The 17,526-nt window shown below is 47.9% G+C and overlaps 1 protein-coding gene and 1 long non-coding RNA gene across 5 annotated transcripts in view; one reads left to right on the top strand and one right to left on the bottom strand.

Annotated features, from left to right (window-relative positions):
- The window catches only part of LOC122237596, a 117,089-nt gene extending 113,046 nt beyond the window's left edge, over positions 1-4,043 (top strand). Inside the window, exon 3 of the long non-coding RNA XR_006216177.1 lies at positions 3,892-4,043. This is a non-coding gene — a long non-coding RNA (uncharacterized LOC122237596). The remainder of the gene's footprint in view (positions 1-3,891) is intronic.
- SEMA6A (semaphorin 6A) overlaps positions 1-16,248 on the bottom strand; it is a 134,345-nt gene extending 118,097 nt beyond the window's left edge. For all 4 annotated transcript variants that reach the window (XR_006216154.1, XM_042982622.1, XM_042982621.1 and 1 more), the window contains exon 1: positions 15,866-16,248. The gene's annotated coding sequence lies outside the window, so the exon portion shown is untranslated. The remainder of the gene's footprint in view (positions 1-15,865) is intronic.
- Positions 16,249-17,526: the final 1,278 nt, after the last annotated feature.

The following is a 17,526-nucleotide window of genomic DNA, read 5'->3' on the forward strand; positions in this document are numbered from 1 at the left end:
AAATCTGGGGTAAGATGGCTGTGAAATATGAACTCTTTTGTTTGTAAACTGGAGTTCCTTCTTGGCCACTGCCCCCCACCCTCCTCTCAGTTCCCCAGTTATGACATCTTGGAGCCATTTTCCCTCCTTCTCCTTCCTCACCCAACGCGTCCAACTGGTCCCTATGTCCTGACGCCTGTATCTTACCAACCTGCTCAGAATCCGTTTCCTTTGTCCCACACACAGTGCTGACAGATTTCTACCTCTAAAGGCCACCTCTGATGATGTCATCTTCTTGCTGGGAAGCTTCAGTTGTCTGCAGCTCCGGGTCCCTCTGGAGCATGGCAGAGTCCCCAACAGAGTGCTCTCAATCCCCTTCTGTCCTCAGCCTTCCACACCACATCCCCAAGTCAGCAGGAGGACCCCTTGCCGCCCTGGGGCCAAGTTCTCTATTTCCCTGCTTTGAGCCTTTGCTTGCGCTTTTCCCTTAGCCCCCTGGCTTTTCTTCCCCTGCCCTCTCACCTACTGAAACCTCACTCCTTCAGGCAACCCAGATGCTTCCTCCTTCACAAAGTCCTGCCTGACCTCCCGGCTGGGTAGAACTCTCCCTTCCTGTCCTTCTTAGTATCCTTAGCTAAGTACCCCAGCTTAGCAAATGCACTCTGCTTTAGGGATGGAGAGTAATCAGACCTTACACCAGAGCGAGTTTTCACATATCTACTTTGCTTGCTAGAACGTGGGCCCAGGGTCTGGCCCATGTTGGGTACACAGTCGATGGGTATATTCTGCACTAGGTCATCATTGTACCTCTGCGGCATATCTAGAATCTGCCTGGCGTAAGTGCTAAATATATGATCTGTTGGATTAAATTGATTTGCTGCTTTCACTAGGCCTGATAGACTGGACCAGGCTGTCAAATGACCTTTGTCAGAGGGAAGATCCACTGACATTGTGCCATACGGTCAGTTTACTCCTTGCTAAAAACATGCTCCTGTGTCAATGGGTACAAGTTATCAGCCCCTGGAGGATACTCCTGCCGGAATGTGTGGTTCACCCTTCTGTCCCTCCATTCTACCGTGCCCCAGGGACAAGGTGTACCTTAATAGTGCTGTTTATTTGGATCCCTTCTATCAAACAGGACTAGAATCCCCATTAAAAACATCCTCCATTTTGCAGTTCATCTCCTTTCAGATGACAACTCAAGACCCTGCGATTCTCTGGAGACAATGTCCTGAAATGGCATTCCACTGAGAAGCGGGGACGTAGGTCCATTTGCACTGATAACCTCAGGTGGAGTCCTTGGAAAGCTCCTTTTTAAAAAAATTTTGTTAATTTTATTTATGTCAATGGGGGAGGAGCAGAGAGGGAGAGAGAAAGAGAATCCCAAGCAGGCTCCGTGCTATCAGCCCGAAGCCCGACATGGGGCTCGATCCCATGACTTTGAGATTATGCATTGAGCCAAAATCTAGAGTTGGATGCTTAGCTGACTGAGCCACGCAGGTGCCCTCTTGAAAAGCTGCCTCTCAACTTGTTCTGTCCGTGTTCAATCTGCACAGTAGGAACATCTATGATTGGGAGGCTGTCGTCGTTTTTCAAAAATTTTTAAGTATTGAGCAAACAGGGCAGTGGGGTGAAGGAGCACAAAACTCAGGTTCAGAAGATTAGGGACCCTGTCGCAAGCCCTTCCCTCACTGGAGGTACTCTTAGGCCAATTATTTGGCCTCTCTGAACCTCAGTTATCTCATCTTTAAATTGGGCATAATACCTGCCCTGCCTAACCTGGGTTGTAATGATGTTAAATGAGGCAATGTTTATAAACGCGCTCTGCAAAATATCCTTATGATATAAATAAGGTCTTTATCATTAATAATAACACTGTTAAATACCGTTCATGTTGGTGGTTATCAACACGCCTGATATCTGAATGTGATGTGGGACTCAGCAAGACTCCTTCCTAGGCAGAACAGTCCTGTCTTGGCACCTCGCTGCTGGAAGCCAGTGCATCCTCTGCCCAGAAGCTGCCACTCTGGGAAGATGTGTCTTCACTTGAAACACAGGCAGTGAGAAACAATGAAATATGCAAATATGCTATGATGACTTTTAATAGAAAGAGCCTTTGGAGTTAAGACTAGTAGGTATGGTTGACAACAAGCAAGAAAAGACATTGTCCTAGTCCTACTTACAAAACCCTTTCAAGTTCTGCTCAGCAGAATTTGCATTTCAATAACACTGTGATAATGTCAAGCTATTCACAACATTTCAAAGCCTTCTCTTGCACACCTGGCATGTTGTAGGATCTGCTGGGGAACTGGCTGTGGCTGTTTTCTAACAGCAGAGGCAATTATGTTGTCCTTTTCATTCTGGGGAGCGGATGTGTTTGGGCAATATTAACAGGTCTGATGTTCTGGACACGACAAAATACGGGAACGAAAGCTCCGCCCTCCACGATATCCCACGAGAATTAATTAACCAGCATATTCAACACACTGAACTTCCCCTCGTCACAAATGAGAGGAAACACCTTGTAGAGAAAAGTTGACTTTTGAATAGAAAGCCTTTCCCTGTACTCTGTACATCCCTTTAAAGAGAAAAGTACCCAGTAGATGCTTGCGACCTTTTCTCTTGGCGACCCTGGAAAGCTACTCTCGTTTCTACTCTCTATATCATCAGCAGCTCCCCTCCGCTGAACAAGCCTGGGATCTTGCGTTGACTTTACTTGCACTAAAAGTAAATGCGTATTGCACACAATGGGACAACCATCTCAAAAATTATTCTAGATAATCACTACGCTAGAACACAGCACAGCAAATGTGACAAATCCATTTAATTTAGGTAATTTCTCCTTATGATGCTTACAGATCGGTAAGCTTAATTGTAAAAGTTAAGCATTTATAATTCATAAGCACAAATTATGCTAAACTAGATGTGTTATGTGCTATTGGAGTTTTATGTAAGCTACAAAATGATTATTCACACAGAAATTTAATTAATACGATACTTATAATATAATTAATATATTATATCTAACTTTTATTAGACCCTCTAGTTAAAAGTCGAACATAAGTGGCACATTAACATTATAATTCAGCTTCTTGATATCTGTAGTAAAACTCATGACACAGGAAAAAGTACTTTTAACGAAAAGTAAGACCTCTTTCTCTCCCATGCTTACCCTATTCCCTAGTCATTGTGTTTAGCACACACTTAACAGGTACTTTTGGGCAAAGGAAATACCACTTGGTCCACTGCCCCCAGCATAGACTATCTTTCATTTGAAAGAACTCATGACTTAGACTCAGGTCATGATCTCACAATTTGTGAGTTCAAGCCCTGCGTCAGGCTCTATGCCATCAGCTCGGAGTCTGGAGCTTGCTTTGGATTCTGTGTCTCCCTCTCTCTCTGCCCCTCCCTCACACATGTTCTGTCTCTCTCTCTCTCTAAAATAAATAAACATTAAAAAAAATTGAAAAAAAAAAACCCTCAAAGTCCCATTCCATCTTGAAAAGGAATGGCCTCTCATCCCCTTAGGAGCCAGTAAATACCATCAATTTTGTTAACTAAATTCCTTTAAAGTTAAAAATGCGTCCCCCGAAGATTGAAAGTACTCTGTACCACTTATAAATGTCAGTTGCCCCTCAAGTGATTCTTCTTTCTTTACATGACCATTTTGCAAATGATACAGAATCACATTTTTCATAGAGGAACCTAGTGTGTTTTGCATGGCAACATAATGGAAGCGTGTTCAAGTCACTGCCGTCTGAAAATGTTCCACCAAAAATACAGCCTCCAAGGCACTGACGTCTTGGAGGCACAAAAGAAAATCTGTAATCAGAAATCATTAATTAAGGTTAATTAAAGTCCATATTGTATCTGACAGACATTCACACAAAAGTACTGCTTGCTTTTCTTTAGGCTGCGTGTGCGATACGATGTCCGCCTGGACACCAAAGAGTAATCACAGTCTCATTATTGTCAAGAGGACAGCAACTTGAATTCACACAAACTCTTCTTCCAAGGAAAAAAAAAAAGCTTCTGATCGGAAATATTAGTACCACTGTCCTCCCCATCACTATGCCTTTAAGAAAAATTAAAAAAAAAAACAACAAAACTTACTTGTGAGACTACCGTAAAATGAAGAAGACCTATTTTCTATCCTGCCAAATAATCAGAGGTCCATAATACTGAATTTACAAATGTATGTTTTCTTTGCTTCCCAGAGATAGTGGGAAGGGGAGGGGGAGAAAGGGGGGTGCTGATAATTGCGGCCTATGGGTAAGCCAGACCACATGATCAAAATCTGTGACACTTAAAAGCGTTTCTCCACGAGGAATTCTGGTGCCCAGAAGCCTGGTGAAGCCAGTAGCAATTAAGGCCATGTTATCCTTTTAATTTACTTGAAATTATTGGCCTCTAAAATCAATCATTTAGTGTGGTTGGGGAGGGGAGGGGTCAATATAATAGACACGTGCATTAAAAACGCTTGTTGATCTTACTCAAAAATTTTGGCAGGCTGGGACTGGGAAAATTTTAAACGGCTGCTTTGAAGCTCCCACCCTGAAATAAAAACTAGTCATTTTCTAGTAAGGGAGGGGGGGGGAAGTGACCAGTTTTCTAGATTAGGGCCATTGGTAAATGAATTCAAGGTTTTCTTCCCGTGAATCTGCCTGGGTTTTTTGTTGGAGGCCCCGCACGTCCTGACTTCAGTGCTGTGTGCCTCAAGTGTGAGATTGTTTTATGTTTTAATCTACAAAGGAATGAAATGGCTTGGCTTGGACTGGTAGGAGTCCTTGAAAGTCCACTTGAGAGATGGGAACTCCAGCATTACGACGCGTACCAGTATCTGTTCCACACGGCCAAATGCACCTAACAAAGGAAAGCTGTGTTCTCCATCACCCACAAAACACATAAATCACTGGGTGTGTGTGTATCTCATTCTTGCAGCAACTTCCTCCTCCCTGTCTTTTCTGGACTCGGTCACCCAATACATACACCACCAGGCAGCTTTTCCTAATCAACCCTGAAGTCACAAACCTAACAACAAAACCTGCCAAAGATGAGAATTCCAGAAAGGAAAAAAAAAACAAAACAAAACTCATGGACTCCAGAGCTGACAGGGCTGTTAGCCCTGTGGGCCAGGGTCGCAAAATACAGCGAAATGATCTCTAGCTCCTCAGGAAGGTGCATCAAGCCTAAGAGAATCATAGAGGTTAAACCTGAACTTAAAGCAGGGACCGTTTCCATCGCCACGCCAAAGCGTGCGGCGCTCCTGAGGTCCTTCCGTGTAGTCAGCAAGCTGCAGAGCCCAAACCGAATCATGAACCTGACGTTTTGAGCAAAGCCACGCACGCCCTCATTTACCTCCGCACTTGTGAATAGCCTTAACGAAGAGCTCGCACCCTTCGGCTTTCTTGTCGAAAGATGAAAGTGACATCGGCCCCTGGACGGTCATTCCCCCCTCCCCCCCACCAGGAAGACTGAACAAGAGGCAGATCCTGGAGTAGATATCAGCTGGATGTGCACATAACAAGGTCCAGAGAGACCTTCTCAGAAGTCGCCTCTTTTAATCCAACACTGAATTATACGAGAGGCGGTTTTCGATGCTTTCAGAGCACCACAAAGTGCCAAGATAACTGCGAGGCTTGCACGCCCCAGTATATCTTGAACCTTTCCCAAGACACCCCAACACTATCTGAGGCACTGAAACTATGGCAACCGAATAAGAAAGCAGCCTCCATGATTAATAGATGAAGATCCCAGCGACAGTGTCTAGCTAGGGCCATCATTCATGATGCGAGAAGAATTAGCACGGAATCCATCTCGCAGACCACTTACAAGGATCCTTCCTATAAAAAAAAAATCCACCTAACTGCCATTCGGCCGCACGCACTCTGGTTTCGAATGCCGCAAACAATTTGGTTTCTATTTCTCACTCCCCATGCAGGGATGGGGATGTTCTCAGTGACTCAGATGCTCACATTTTTGGAATAATGAAAGGCTTAATAGATTGGTTTTCCACCTGGGTATTTGAGGCCTAAGCACAAATGCATTCAAACACCAAAATATGTGAATGAAGTCCTGTGGTTCTCGGGGTAAAAAGGAGGAAAGACAGTTGTTGGATTGTTTGGGTGGGTTTTTTTTTTTCTTTTTTTTTTTTTTTGTGGGAAGCAGTTTTTCATACAGCATTCCGTTTTCAGGAAAGGAACGTTGCCATTCAACAGCTCAATCAGCATTCTCTCAGTTTCCTCGTTGGAGGACAGTAGGAGTCTGGGGGAGGGGGAGGCAAGGGCTGGAGTCGCTGTAATATTAATGAGAAGATGGAAAATACGTTCCTTAAAAGAAGATTCAGGAATAGGAGAAAGGAAAAAAGGATGGAGCCTTCACAGAAAAGCTTGTCTATAAAAGGCTCATCTAACGTCAGGATGTAATTACTATATTCTTCATTTCTTCCCACTTCCTAAAATGTTTACTTTCCAGCGGCATGCTGTCACTGTGTTCAGTGACACAGCCCGTTGTGTTCTAGAAATGCTTCACATCAAATCATGGCAGAGGCTTGGTCTGAAATACGTTGGCGGGGGCAGAAGGGATAAGAGAGGGGTGAAGAAGCATCAGTTTGTAGAGATCCTTCTAAATTGTTTTAATTGGCATGGATTCTTTAAATTAAATATTCTACAGATGGCAATTACAGGTTAGTTGGAAACCACCAGAAAGTGCTGAGTCACATTAAATGAAAGCCTCTAAGGTCTAAGGGCTGTGTGTGGAAATACCTGTCTAACAGTTCTTTCAAAGCAACAGCCATCACACTTGCTGCTGGAAAGGGCCTGGCCCTTCGGCCTTTGGGGTGTGTTAATTGTGGATTTATTTCATTCTCTTGACATCCTCTTTCCACGTACAAAGTTTAAGAGACAATTTTTTTTTTCTCCTCGATGAAAATAACTAATTGTAAGCCATGGAGGGAGTCTTGCTTCTCCTGGGTGGAGAGGGAGACCATCAGGGAATTGTGATAGTACCAGTTTCTTGCCCCTGTCCCTGTGCCTTTTAGAGGTGCTGCTGAGAACTATTGTCTGAATCAAATGTCAGGTAATATGGCAGTATACCAGTCAGTACAGTAAATGCTGTCTCTCTTGGGGTCGGCCAACTGCTCCATTTGGTGGGGACGGTAGTAGTTTGCTTCTGCACGGAGACTCCTGCTCTCCCAAGTGTAGTTCATACGTGGCAAGAGAAGAGTGACGCGGGAAGTGTATGGCCACCAGGAAGGCAATCTGGGAGAAGTCCCAGCCACCGCCTCCTGGAGCACTCAGCGGGGAGACAAGCCTCTCTCCTATGACAGGTATGGCCCTTGGGGTCAATTCAGCTCATCCCTGAACCGACATTATGGGCTGCTCTTGGATTCTTTAGTTGTATGCAGGTTGTGTATTTTATTTTTCAATGTTGGGAAGTGAAGGCTATCATATTTAAAAAAAGAAAACAAACTAGCCATCCTTTGGGCTCTTGTGTGATGTAAAGTCTTGTGCTGCCTGCTAGGGTTTTATTTGTGTAATGTCTTTTCTTCCACGTTTTTGGTGTGATATTTCAACATTGAAAGTTAGGAAAAGGATCACGACTCCTCTTCTGGTACAAATGACCCTTTCACACGCTTCCCAGCTTAAAACCCTTGTCCCTGTGGCCAACTCACAGTGTGAATGTTCATTTCTAGTTCAAAGGCTGTTTCCTTTGCATCATCTCTGTCTGCTGCACTTTTGTGGCCATTTCCTTTGTACTGTCCCACCAGGGCACTCTCCATGACTACCGTCACCGAGAAAATCATAACATCTAGTATTTAAAGAGCATGTATCGTGTGCCAGGCATTGTGCTGTGAATTTTGCAGATGTTATATTTCCTCTTCTTAGCATCATACCAGCATCTTACAGACAGAAACTGAGGCAGAGACGTAACTGGTTCAAAGTCACGCTCTTTGTAAATGGCCAAAAATGGGATGCGGATCCCGGTGTGTCATGTGTGCCTAAGAAGCATGGCCTCTGCAGTGCCCCTTTACCTGCCCACTACCTTCCCCTGACAGTCCCTCCACATTTATAAATTGTATGTCACAAAATCGTAATGAGTTCTCCCCTGTTACAGCAAGGATTAAAACTCCTCTCCTACTACCCTTGGTTCACCCTGACATGCCTGTTCTACATTAATGCTTACATTGACATGAACTATTTTAGGACTTACCTCAGCAAAAACAATGCTCTTACTTTTTATAATGCCTGGCAGAGTGCCACCCCCCGACCTTGCCCGATTTAATGGTCACACTGAAAGCTTTCATTACTCTAGGCGGTTGGCATTCTCATTAATAGGGCTGCTATACATGCTCTATGTAGACTGTGAATTTTCAGTGAACTTGAGGATCTTATTTAATTTCATAATGTGGTTTATGCTAAAATGTGACATCAACAGCATATAATCTTTTATGGTTTAGAAGACGATGAAGCAAGGTCTCTGCTAGGCTGGAGGCGGGAAGGTCTGGGCTGGGGAGAAGGGAATTAGCATCAGACTTCTCAAGTTTCCAGAGCACATTTCATATTTTACCAAAAACGTTCACATTTGTGACTTCATGTTATCTTCCTAGCAGTAGTAGAAGGTAGGAAGCACAGGTTTACTATTTGCAATTTTTATTTAAAATACTGCAGCTCTCGGGGCGCCTGGGTGGCTCAGTCGGTTAAGCATCTGACTTTGGCTCAGGTCACGATCTCACAGTTCACGAGTTCGAGCCCCACATCGGGCTCTGTGCTGACAGCTCCAGAGCCTGGAGCCTGCTTCCGATTCTGTGTCTCCCTCTCTCTCTGCCTCTCACCCACTCACGCTCTGTCTCTCTGTGTGTCTCAAAAATGAATACATATTTTTAAAAAATTAAGAAATAAAAATTAAATAAAGTACTGTAGCTCCAGGGAGGTTAAATGGCTTGTCCAAGGTAGGAAGAGTCTTGAACCCAGGACACGCGACTCCAAGTGCAAGACCTTTAACAACAGTTATCACTGTACTAGTAGAAGTACAGGGCAAAAATGTGGGTTCGTTAGCAGACCATTTCCTCCTGTTAGAAAGGTGAATTTTCAAAAGTACTACTAGCAAACTCCAGAAAAGCAAGACAGTTCTGTGGCCAGTGGTTAGAATGCCGACCGAATGAGGCCAAAGTCAAAAGCTCAATCCCCACAAGTGCTGGCTGTCTTCCTAGCTCTGTTTCTTGGCAAGTTGCTTTTTTACCTAACTCAGATTCCCTCCAGCTTCACCCAGGTGTCCCACAGATGTGTGCTCTTGGCCACAGAGGGGACTGGGTGAGAGTGTGGGAATGAGCAGGCTCCAGTCCGTCACCAAGACTCGGAAAACAACCCACAGTGAATGCTCCACTAATGGTGCATGAGACATATCACCTGTGTGCATGGAAGACCGTGTTATACACTCACTTACTCACTCACATATGCAGGAAGTATTCCACTGGATGAAAACGTAAGAAAGGAAAACAAGAGCAGACAAAAGAGGTAAAGACTAGTGTTTGCAAAAAGATGCACCTTGTACTGATTCATCAATGAGTTGATTCAGCTCATCTCATGAATAGCCTATGATGTGCCAGGCATGGGTTTTAGGTGTTGGGAGATACAGCAGTGAACAACACATGAAAAGTCTTTCCTCATGGCCTTACATTCGAGTGGGAGACAGAAAAAACATATAGTCTCTCAGGCTGTAAAAAGTGAGAAGGGAAACAAGTGAGGCAGTCCAGGGAGGTAGGGAGTCTTGGGGGAAAGGGTGAAGTAAATAAGGCGATCAGAAAAGGCTTCACTGTGAAAGTGACATTTGCACAGAGACCTAAGGATATGAGGAGAAAATCACATGGCTGTCTGGGGAAAGAATCATCCAAAGCCATGGAAGAGCAAGTGTGAAGACCATGCAAAGGACCCTGAAGATGATCCAGCAATGGCACTACTAGGGACTTACCTAAAGGCTACAAAAATACAAATTCAAAGGGGCATGTGCCCCCCAATGTTTACAGCAGCATTATCAACAATAGCCAAACCATGGGGAGAGACTAAATGTCCACTGACTGATGAATGGATAAAGAAGATGTTGTGTATGTATGTGTGTGTATATACATACAATGGAATATACACATATACATACAATGGAATATTACTCAACCACCAAAAAGAATGAAATCTTGCCATTTGCAAGGACATGGATGGAACTAGAGTATATTATGCTAAGTGAAATAAGTCAGAGAAAGATAAATATGATTTATTCACATGTGGAATTTAAGAAACAGAACAGATGAACATTGGGAAGGCAGGAAAGAGCAGAAAGGGAAACAAAACACAAGAGGCTCTTAAACGATAGAGAACAGACTGAGGGCTGCTGGAAGGAGGTGGGTGGGGAAGGGGCATCAAGGAAGGCACTTGTTGGGATGAGCACCGGGTGTTGTATGTTAGTGATGAATCACTGAATTCTACTCCTGAAACCAATATTGCCCTGTATGTTAACTAAAATTTAAATTTAAAAAAAAAAAAAAAAGGACCATAAAGAGAGCATGCCTGGCATATTCACATAGCCCCAAAGGGGGTGGGGAGTCAGAGAGGTGGGGATCAGAGCACAGACATGTAGGGCCACAAAGGCCATAGGACACACTTTGGCTTCTGCTGGAATGAGATGGGAAAGCATTTGAGCAAAAGTGATCTCATCTGGCTTCGATTTTTTTTTTTAAGTTTATTTATTTTGAGAGAGACAAAGACAGCACGAGTGGGGGAGGGTCGGAGACAGGAGATAAGAGCATCCCAAGCAGGCTCCACACCGACAGCGCAGAGCTCGATGCAGGGCTGGAACCCATGAAACCCCAAGATCATGTGACCTGAGCAGAAACCAAGAGTCACCTCCTAACTGACTGAGCCACCCAGGCGCCCTCTGGCTTCAAGTTTTTAAAAAGTCACTTTGGCTGCTGTGTTGAGAAACGACTATAGGGGGGCAGGAGCAGAGCAGGGAGACTGGTTGGGAGGCTGGCACAGTAAAAAGCAGCAGGAGAGAACACTGGCTTGGCTACTCTGAGGGCCACAGAGGTGGGAGATCTGGAGGACGTCCTCAGGCATTCTGAAGGAGGGGTCAGCAGCCTTGCAGGCGGAGCGGCTGTGATGACGAGAAGAGAAGAGTGGAGGATATAACTGTTAAGTGGTTACATGCAAGCAGCTCTAACAGTTACCAAGATGGAGAAGATGATAATAAGAAAAGCATATTTGGGGGGGAAAGATCCAGAATCGGGTGTTCTAAACATGTTAGGTGGGAGATACCTATTGGATCCAAGAAGAGCTACCTAACTTTTGGCATTTACTACTTGAGAGACCCAAGAGAGAGAGGTCCCGGCTGAAGAGGTGACTTGGGAAACATCCGACTACTGATCCTTTTATGGGGCACTCTCCATTACTGCAATTAGAATGACTCTAATCGAAAGGTTTTGCAAGAACTCACCTGCTTCACAAAGCAGGGTGCCCTTGGGTATATACTCCACTGTCATAGTCCCATTCTGAGGAGCCTGTACTGCCTCCTCCCCTTGACGTTTGTGTGGTGTGACATCTTACTTGCCCATTTCAGAGGGATTAAATGCCTCCCGCCCTCCCCTACCTTACCACATCCCCAAGAGGCAACCTCGAGGTTGCCAGCAGAGCATAGCTCAGTGGATGAGAAAAGCCTTCCCTGTAGAGTAGAAATATCTCAGAGGTGACTTGGCTCTGGGGTACCTCAAGAGAGTAGGGGGACACTGATGCGGGAGGGCACAGCAGGATGTTTCCAGGCTCCGCCTTCCTCCGGACACGTGAACTTCCAGGCACACCCGCTGTAGGAGGAGGACAATAAATGGTCTAAACCTGGGGTGGGGGAGGGGGGAAACCATACAGAGATCCGTGCAGCCTCTCTCTGGCTTTACATACTGCTGCAAACGGCAGATGCTTAATTAAAGCCTTTGCAATTAGTTTGGCTTGTTCCGTGATTCCTTTCTGCAAACAAATAGGATGGGGAGAATATATTCGCTTTTGGCAATCTAGTTCTAAAAAACTTCTTTTCCCATGATCACTCTTTTGTCCTCCTCGGAAAAGAGCTGAACCACTCTGTACACATAGTAAAGTATCCGACTTACCTCCTCGTTCAAAACAGTATTTTTCCTTCCATTTCATATGGGAGTGCAATTACCCGTTTGCTTTTAAAGCATGAGTATTTATTTTGAATTTAATACAAGTTCTTAATTTGGGTGTCTTATTTTTATTCAGGGAAGATAACAGTCTTCCTAATTCTTGCCATCCTTCTGATTCAACATACTAAGCAATGTTATCCGCCTACTCAAAATGCAAATGCTATATTTTTTTAATGATGGGAAAAGCATTCACTAGACTTGGAAAGAACTTGAGGGCTGTGTGTTTGTGTATGTGTGTCACTGTGTGGGTAAATAAAGAGTTGCACTTATTGCCACTTGATAATAATCACTTATTTGAAGCCACGGGGACGGGGGGGGGGGGCGGGGAGGGGGTACCAGGTCCACTCTAAGTGGAGAAATGTGAATCATGTGTGGCTATTTCTTTCATTGATTTACCTATTCAACATTTGAGTGTCTATATGCCAGTTCTTAGGAATTTTTAGCCTATTTAAATGTAGATGTTGTATGCAATCAATATATTCTGCAGATGGCTCCTGAGACCATGATTTTGGGTGTCTGCTGAAAATTTACATATGTGGATTACATGCATTATTGAAGAGTGTGGCCCATCTCCACAGCGGGATAGTTGCAAAACATAACACGCTTTGGGAAGACTGTAAGTAAGAAACAGGAGCTACAATGCATCTTTATATCAAATTGGTAAAAGACAACCCAGAAATGAGGTTTTAAGACTGATTCTTTTCTGCTTTCGGATTGTTTGGCAAAGTGCCTCATTCAAGAATATCCTAGAACCGGGGCGCCTGGGTGGCTCAGTCAGTTGAACATCCAACTTCGGCTCAGGTCATGATCTCGCGGTTCGTAAGTTCGAGTCCCGCATCAAGCTCTGTGCTGACAGCTCAGAGCCTGGAGCCTGCTTCAGATTCTGTGTCTCCCTCTCACTTCCCCTCCTCTGCTCATGCTCTGTCTCTTAACAATAAATAAGCATTAACAAAAAATTTTAAGAATATCCTAGAACCAAAATAATAATATGGGGTGGGGGTTACTCAAGTTTCAAATAAAAGTCATCAGGTAAACAAGCATGGGTAAACCAAATTGAAATAGTGCAATTATTTTTTAACAGATAGTTTTAGGTTAATAGGTGGAGACACTGGTCTGCCACTGCTTTTAAGGTTAGGTTAATAATTAACTTTGGTGCCTGGAGTAGTTTAATCAAAGCTTACTGCAAATCATAAAACTCCATGCAGACTAAACAGGGTATTAAAAAAATAAAACATATAAAATGCTTGCCATCTTGACCTCTGGTAGCCACTTGGAGGAGGTGTAAAAATACGATATTTTCATTCAGAATCGGGGACAGGCATCTTTACTTTTGGGGAAAAGGCCTAAATAAAGGATTCATGTGTCAGGAACCAACAGTCTTTCCCCTGCCATCAGAGAGGACTTGACGCCCCAGAAATATGTCCGAAGGAAGACCGACAATTACCAGGATTAGAGGAGGCAGAGGCACTGACCTTCCTACCCCGGAAAGACTTAACAACCAGCGCTGGGGGGCATTACATAGCTTTCCTGAGACCTGCTGGCAGAACGCCGCGGCAACACGGTGAAACATCTTTTCAGATTTGAGGCAAAGAAAGTTGTGCGTACAAGTGCAAGCATCTGCGTGTCTGTGTGTGTGTGTGTGTGTGTGTGTGTGTCCGCGCACGCCTGTGTTTTAAACCTTTCATGGATCCCATTCAGCAAGTAGCAACTTGATTTCCATCCAGCGGAAGCAGAAAGCGATCCCCCCGTGGCAGTAACTGGCCACCGCATTCTCAAAGCAGCCAGCCACCTTTCTCCCAAGGACCGACTCGGAAGGGACGTTGGGGCTGCCCACTGCCGATACAGGCCGGAGGCCGCGGCTGCAAGTGCTTGCCTTGGCTGTGAAGACAGCAGTTCCTCCCCCGCTCCATGAACACCTGGCTCCCGTCTCCGCTCCTCCCTGGAAACCCGCCGCCGGCTGGAAAACTGCGCGTGGCACGGGGTGGGGGGCGGTGGGGGGGGGCTGGGGATGCTGCACTTGGAACTGGTACTTACAAGCCAGCAAGTCCGGGCTCCTGCCCACAGGCCACCCGTGCGTCAGCCGCTGTCCAGTGGCCGCACCAGCATCCTAAACCCTCCCCCTTAACTTCCCGCCCCCCACCCTTCCTCGACTGGTCCAGCTAGTGCAGCGCGGAGACCCTAACCAAACTGCGCACGGTGGGCGCCACTGCCTGTGGGCCAGCACCTAACTCCCCGCATCCTGGGCGGTCCACCCACTTCCCTCCGGGTTCGGTTTCCCGCAGACTGCACAAGCTGAGCCCCAATCCTGTCGTGCCCGCCACCCCTGGCTTTCAGAGAAACTTTCCAGAAGCGCCTGGTCGGGTGACCCCGCGGTGGAAAAGGAGGCGGCGCCGGGCGGAGGGGAGTCGAGGGAGCGGGAAAGACAGCCGAATCCTGTTTCCTTTCGCGAAACGCACAAGTTCGGGACTGCTCCCTGGCTCCCCCTTTACCACTCGGGTCGTGGGAGGAGGGAGCGGACCTCAGGATCCTGCTTTGCACCGTGTGCCACAGTGGGGAGCTGAGAAAAAAGAGAATCTGGAGAAGAGACACTTTCCACCCCAGCAGGGTCTTACAGGGTGGGTGGGCACTGTCGGGCTAGCTCCTGAGCGCCCCACTGTCCGAGAGGGAGCTCTCTAGGACGCAGCGAGTAGTTCGGACCTCCAGAACCGGTGGCCTGGGCAGAGCCCTGGTCTGGGTAGCAAGCTCTGGGTCATCTATTGCCAAGTCTTCCCACCCTTCCCCCTCAGGGACAACTCCTTTCCCTAGAGAGACCTCGTGGATTTTGGAGGAGAGCGCAGCGGCCGCCAAGCCCCGGCGTGGCGGGCTCGGTGCTGGAGGGGGACGCAGCCGCGACAGATGCTGTCCTCGCCCGGCCAGAAGGGAGCTACAGCGGGGGACAGAACCCAGGGAGGGGGGCGCCGCGCCACACCGAGAGGAGACCGTTCCTGGGCACTCTCACTCGAGCAAACAAAGCCCGGAACCTCTGGTGCCAGCGGCCACGAAAGCCGGGATGTCACCAAGTGGCAGGGCGCACGGGTACCAGGGCCATTACAAGTTTCCCCGCACTCCACAGAGCCCAGCCCAGACCCCGAGCGGACAACAAAAGATTCTCTTCGCTTTCCCACCGTCTCTGTGGAACCCCTTCTCCCACCCCAGAACCCAAACCTGGTGCTGGGCGAAAACAGCGCTCTGCTGCCCAGCGTTCGCCAGCCCTCGAGGGCAGAACCCCTTCTCCAGCCTTTGCACCAGGACTGGGAGCTTCTGAAAATCCCACCCTCTCGGGGCCTCTCTGCTGCCCGTTGGCCAGAAAGTGAGGACGAGCCCCGGGTCCTGTACACACATCCCCCAGCCAGGCAGTACCGCGCGGTCGCGGTCCCGGGCGGCGCCGGGCGTGTGCGCGGCGCGGGTGGGGAAGCTCGCAACACGGAGCCGGGCGGTCTCCCCGGCACAGGGCGGAGAGGAGCGGGCCGGGCTCACGACTGCTCCCCAAGGGCCCGGCAACGCACGGGAGACAGACACCAGACAAAATAAAACGCAGCTACCACAAAGCCGACAGCGCGTGCCGGCCGGCCGCGGCCCCGGGACCCGCTGGCCGGAGGCGAGCCGCCCGGAGAGGTGGGGCGCGCCGGGGCGCCCCAGCCGTACCTTTTCGGTGCATCGACGGGCAGGCGGCCGGGGCTCGGAGCGCGCTGGTACAGCGAGTATCCCATTTAGTAATCCATTATCGAGGAGATCTCTCCGGGCCGCAAGCTGCGCTCTCTCCTTTGCAAGCCTTTGTCATTCCTACATGTGTGCTTGTCTCTTTGGGGGTAACAGTCGCGGCGACTACTTTCTGGGATGCAAACGCGCTGTGTTCATCTCCAATGACAGGCGCAGAAGGGGAGAGGAAAAAAGAAAGAAAGAAAAACCAACAAGGAAGGAGTGAATGTTCAAGAAAGTCTTCTCCAGGTCCAAATTCCACTTGGATTCCACTCCGGTGAGTCCCTTCGGTGGTGTCTGCGCGGATTAACAAGTCATTTCAGGGTGGGGGGCGGGGTGGGGGCTGGGGCAGGGGGCACGCTGTAGCCCCGCTCGGCGACCGCGAGGGCTGTGCCGCGGGTGTGGCGACGCTGGCCGCTACCGCCGCTCCTAAGCGGGCATCGCGGGCGGTCGGCCCCGCGGAGAAGCGCCGCTACTGCGTCCCGAGCGCCTGGGCAGCCGAGTGCGCGGGGAGCGGAGTTGGCTGCAGCCTCACCCGGTGCCGCTCACTACTCCTCTGTCACTGGAGAGGCCGCGGCTCCCGGGCGGAGCCAAGTCCCGGACTGGATTGCGCAGAGCGGACTCTCCTCCCGCAACCCCGCCTCCTTTGGCTGGCGTCTTCTCCGACCCAAAGGAGGGCTGTGGTGTTTGTGTGTGAATGTGAGTGAGCGTGGCCGAGAGGGGGAGAACCTACGCGGCGTGGCTGCAGGTGGAGCCTTGCACCGACTGGTCAGCGAGGCTTCCTTCCACCACGGTTCCCGGCCCCGCCGCGCTGTGGGTGGAGGTCCCCGTGGGATTGACTCGGGCTGGAGCCCGCCCCTGCTTCCCCCACCCCCGCATCTGCTCTAGCAAAGAAGAAGAGGAAGGAGAAAAAAAAAAAAAAAAAAAAAAATCCCGGACAGCATTGCTGAGCCCTGCCAAATCAGAAAAATAAATAAAAATAGACGTAGTGCAGGAGCGAGTTACAAGAAAGGATCTGTTCATCGATTTTCTTAAATGGAAAAGTTTTAAAGGATGAGGGTAAGTGAACGATGAGCCTTTCTAATTCTGATTACTGTATCAAGAGGTAGATTCCAGAAGTGACGCGCCCAGATGAATTGGATGAAAGCCGATGCGGTTAAAAACACACATCGAAGATACGAACACTGCTATTAGTTAACGCGCATACAACATGTTAATAAAGCATGTTAAGTAAGCACGTAAACTGTAGTACAAAGAATGGTGTCACCAACGACAGCCACAGTCCGTTTTGAAACTTAGAAAGTGTGTGGACTGTCCTTGGAAATGTAAGTAAACTTCAGAAAGACGACGCAGACAATCCCAGTGAGAATCCAACAGCTTCGTGCGAGAAGTAAATCGCAACTTCTTTACACGGCGCTATTGTTACGATCACACCAAGAATGGCAGGCGCAGCCCTCCTCCACCGCGTGAACTTGCGGTCGCCAAAAAGCTTCGCAGTTACAGGTTTATGCCAACTAGTCAGGCCACACTGTGTCCCCCTCCCCCGGGCCGCTGCTCGCTCCCCGCCGCGCCCGCACACCCCGCTAACCACTGCGCAAGGTGGCCGC

Source organism: Panthera tigris, chromosome A1, assembly GCF_018350195.1.
Source record: "Panthera tigris isolate Pti1 chromosome A1, P.tigris_Pti1_mat1.1, whole genome shotgun sequence".
NCBI lineage: Eukaryota > Metazoa > Chordata > Mammalia > Carnivora > Felidae > Panthera > Panthera tigris.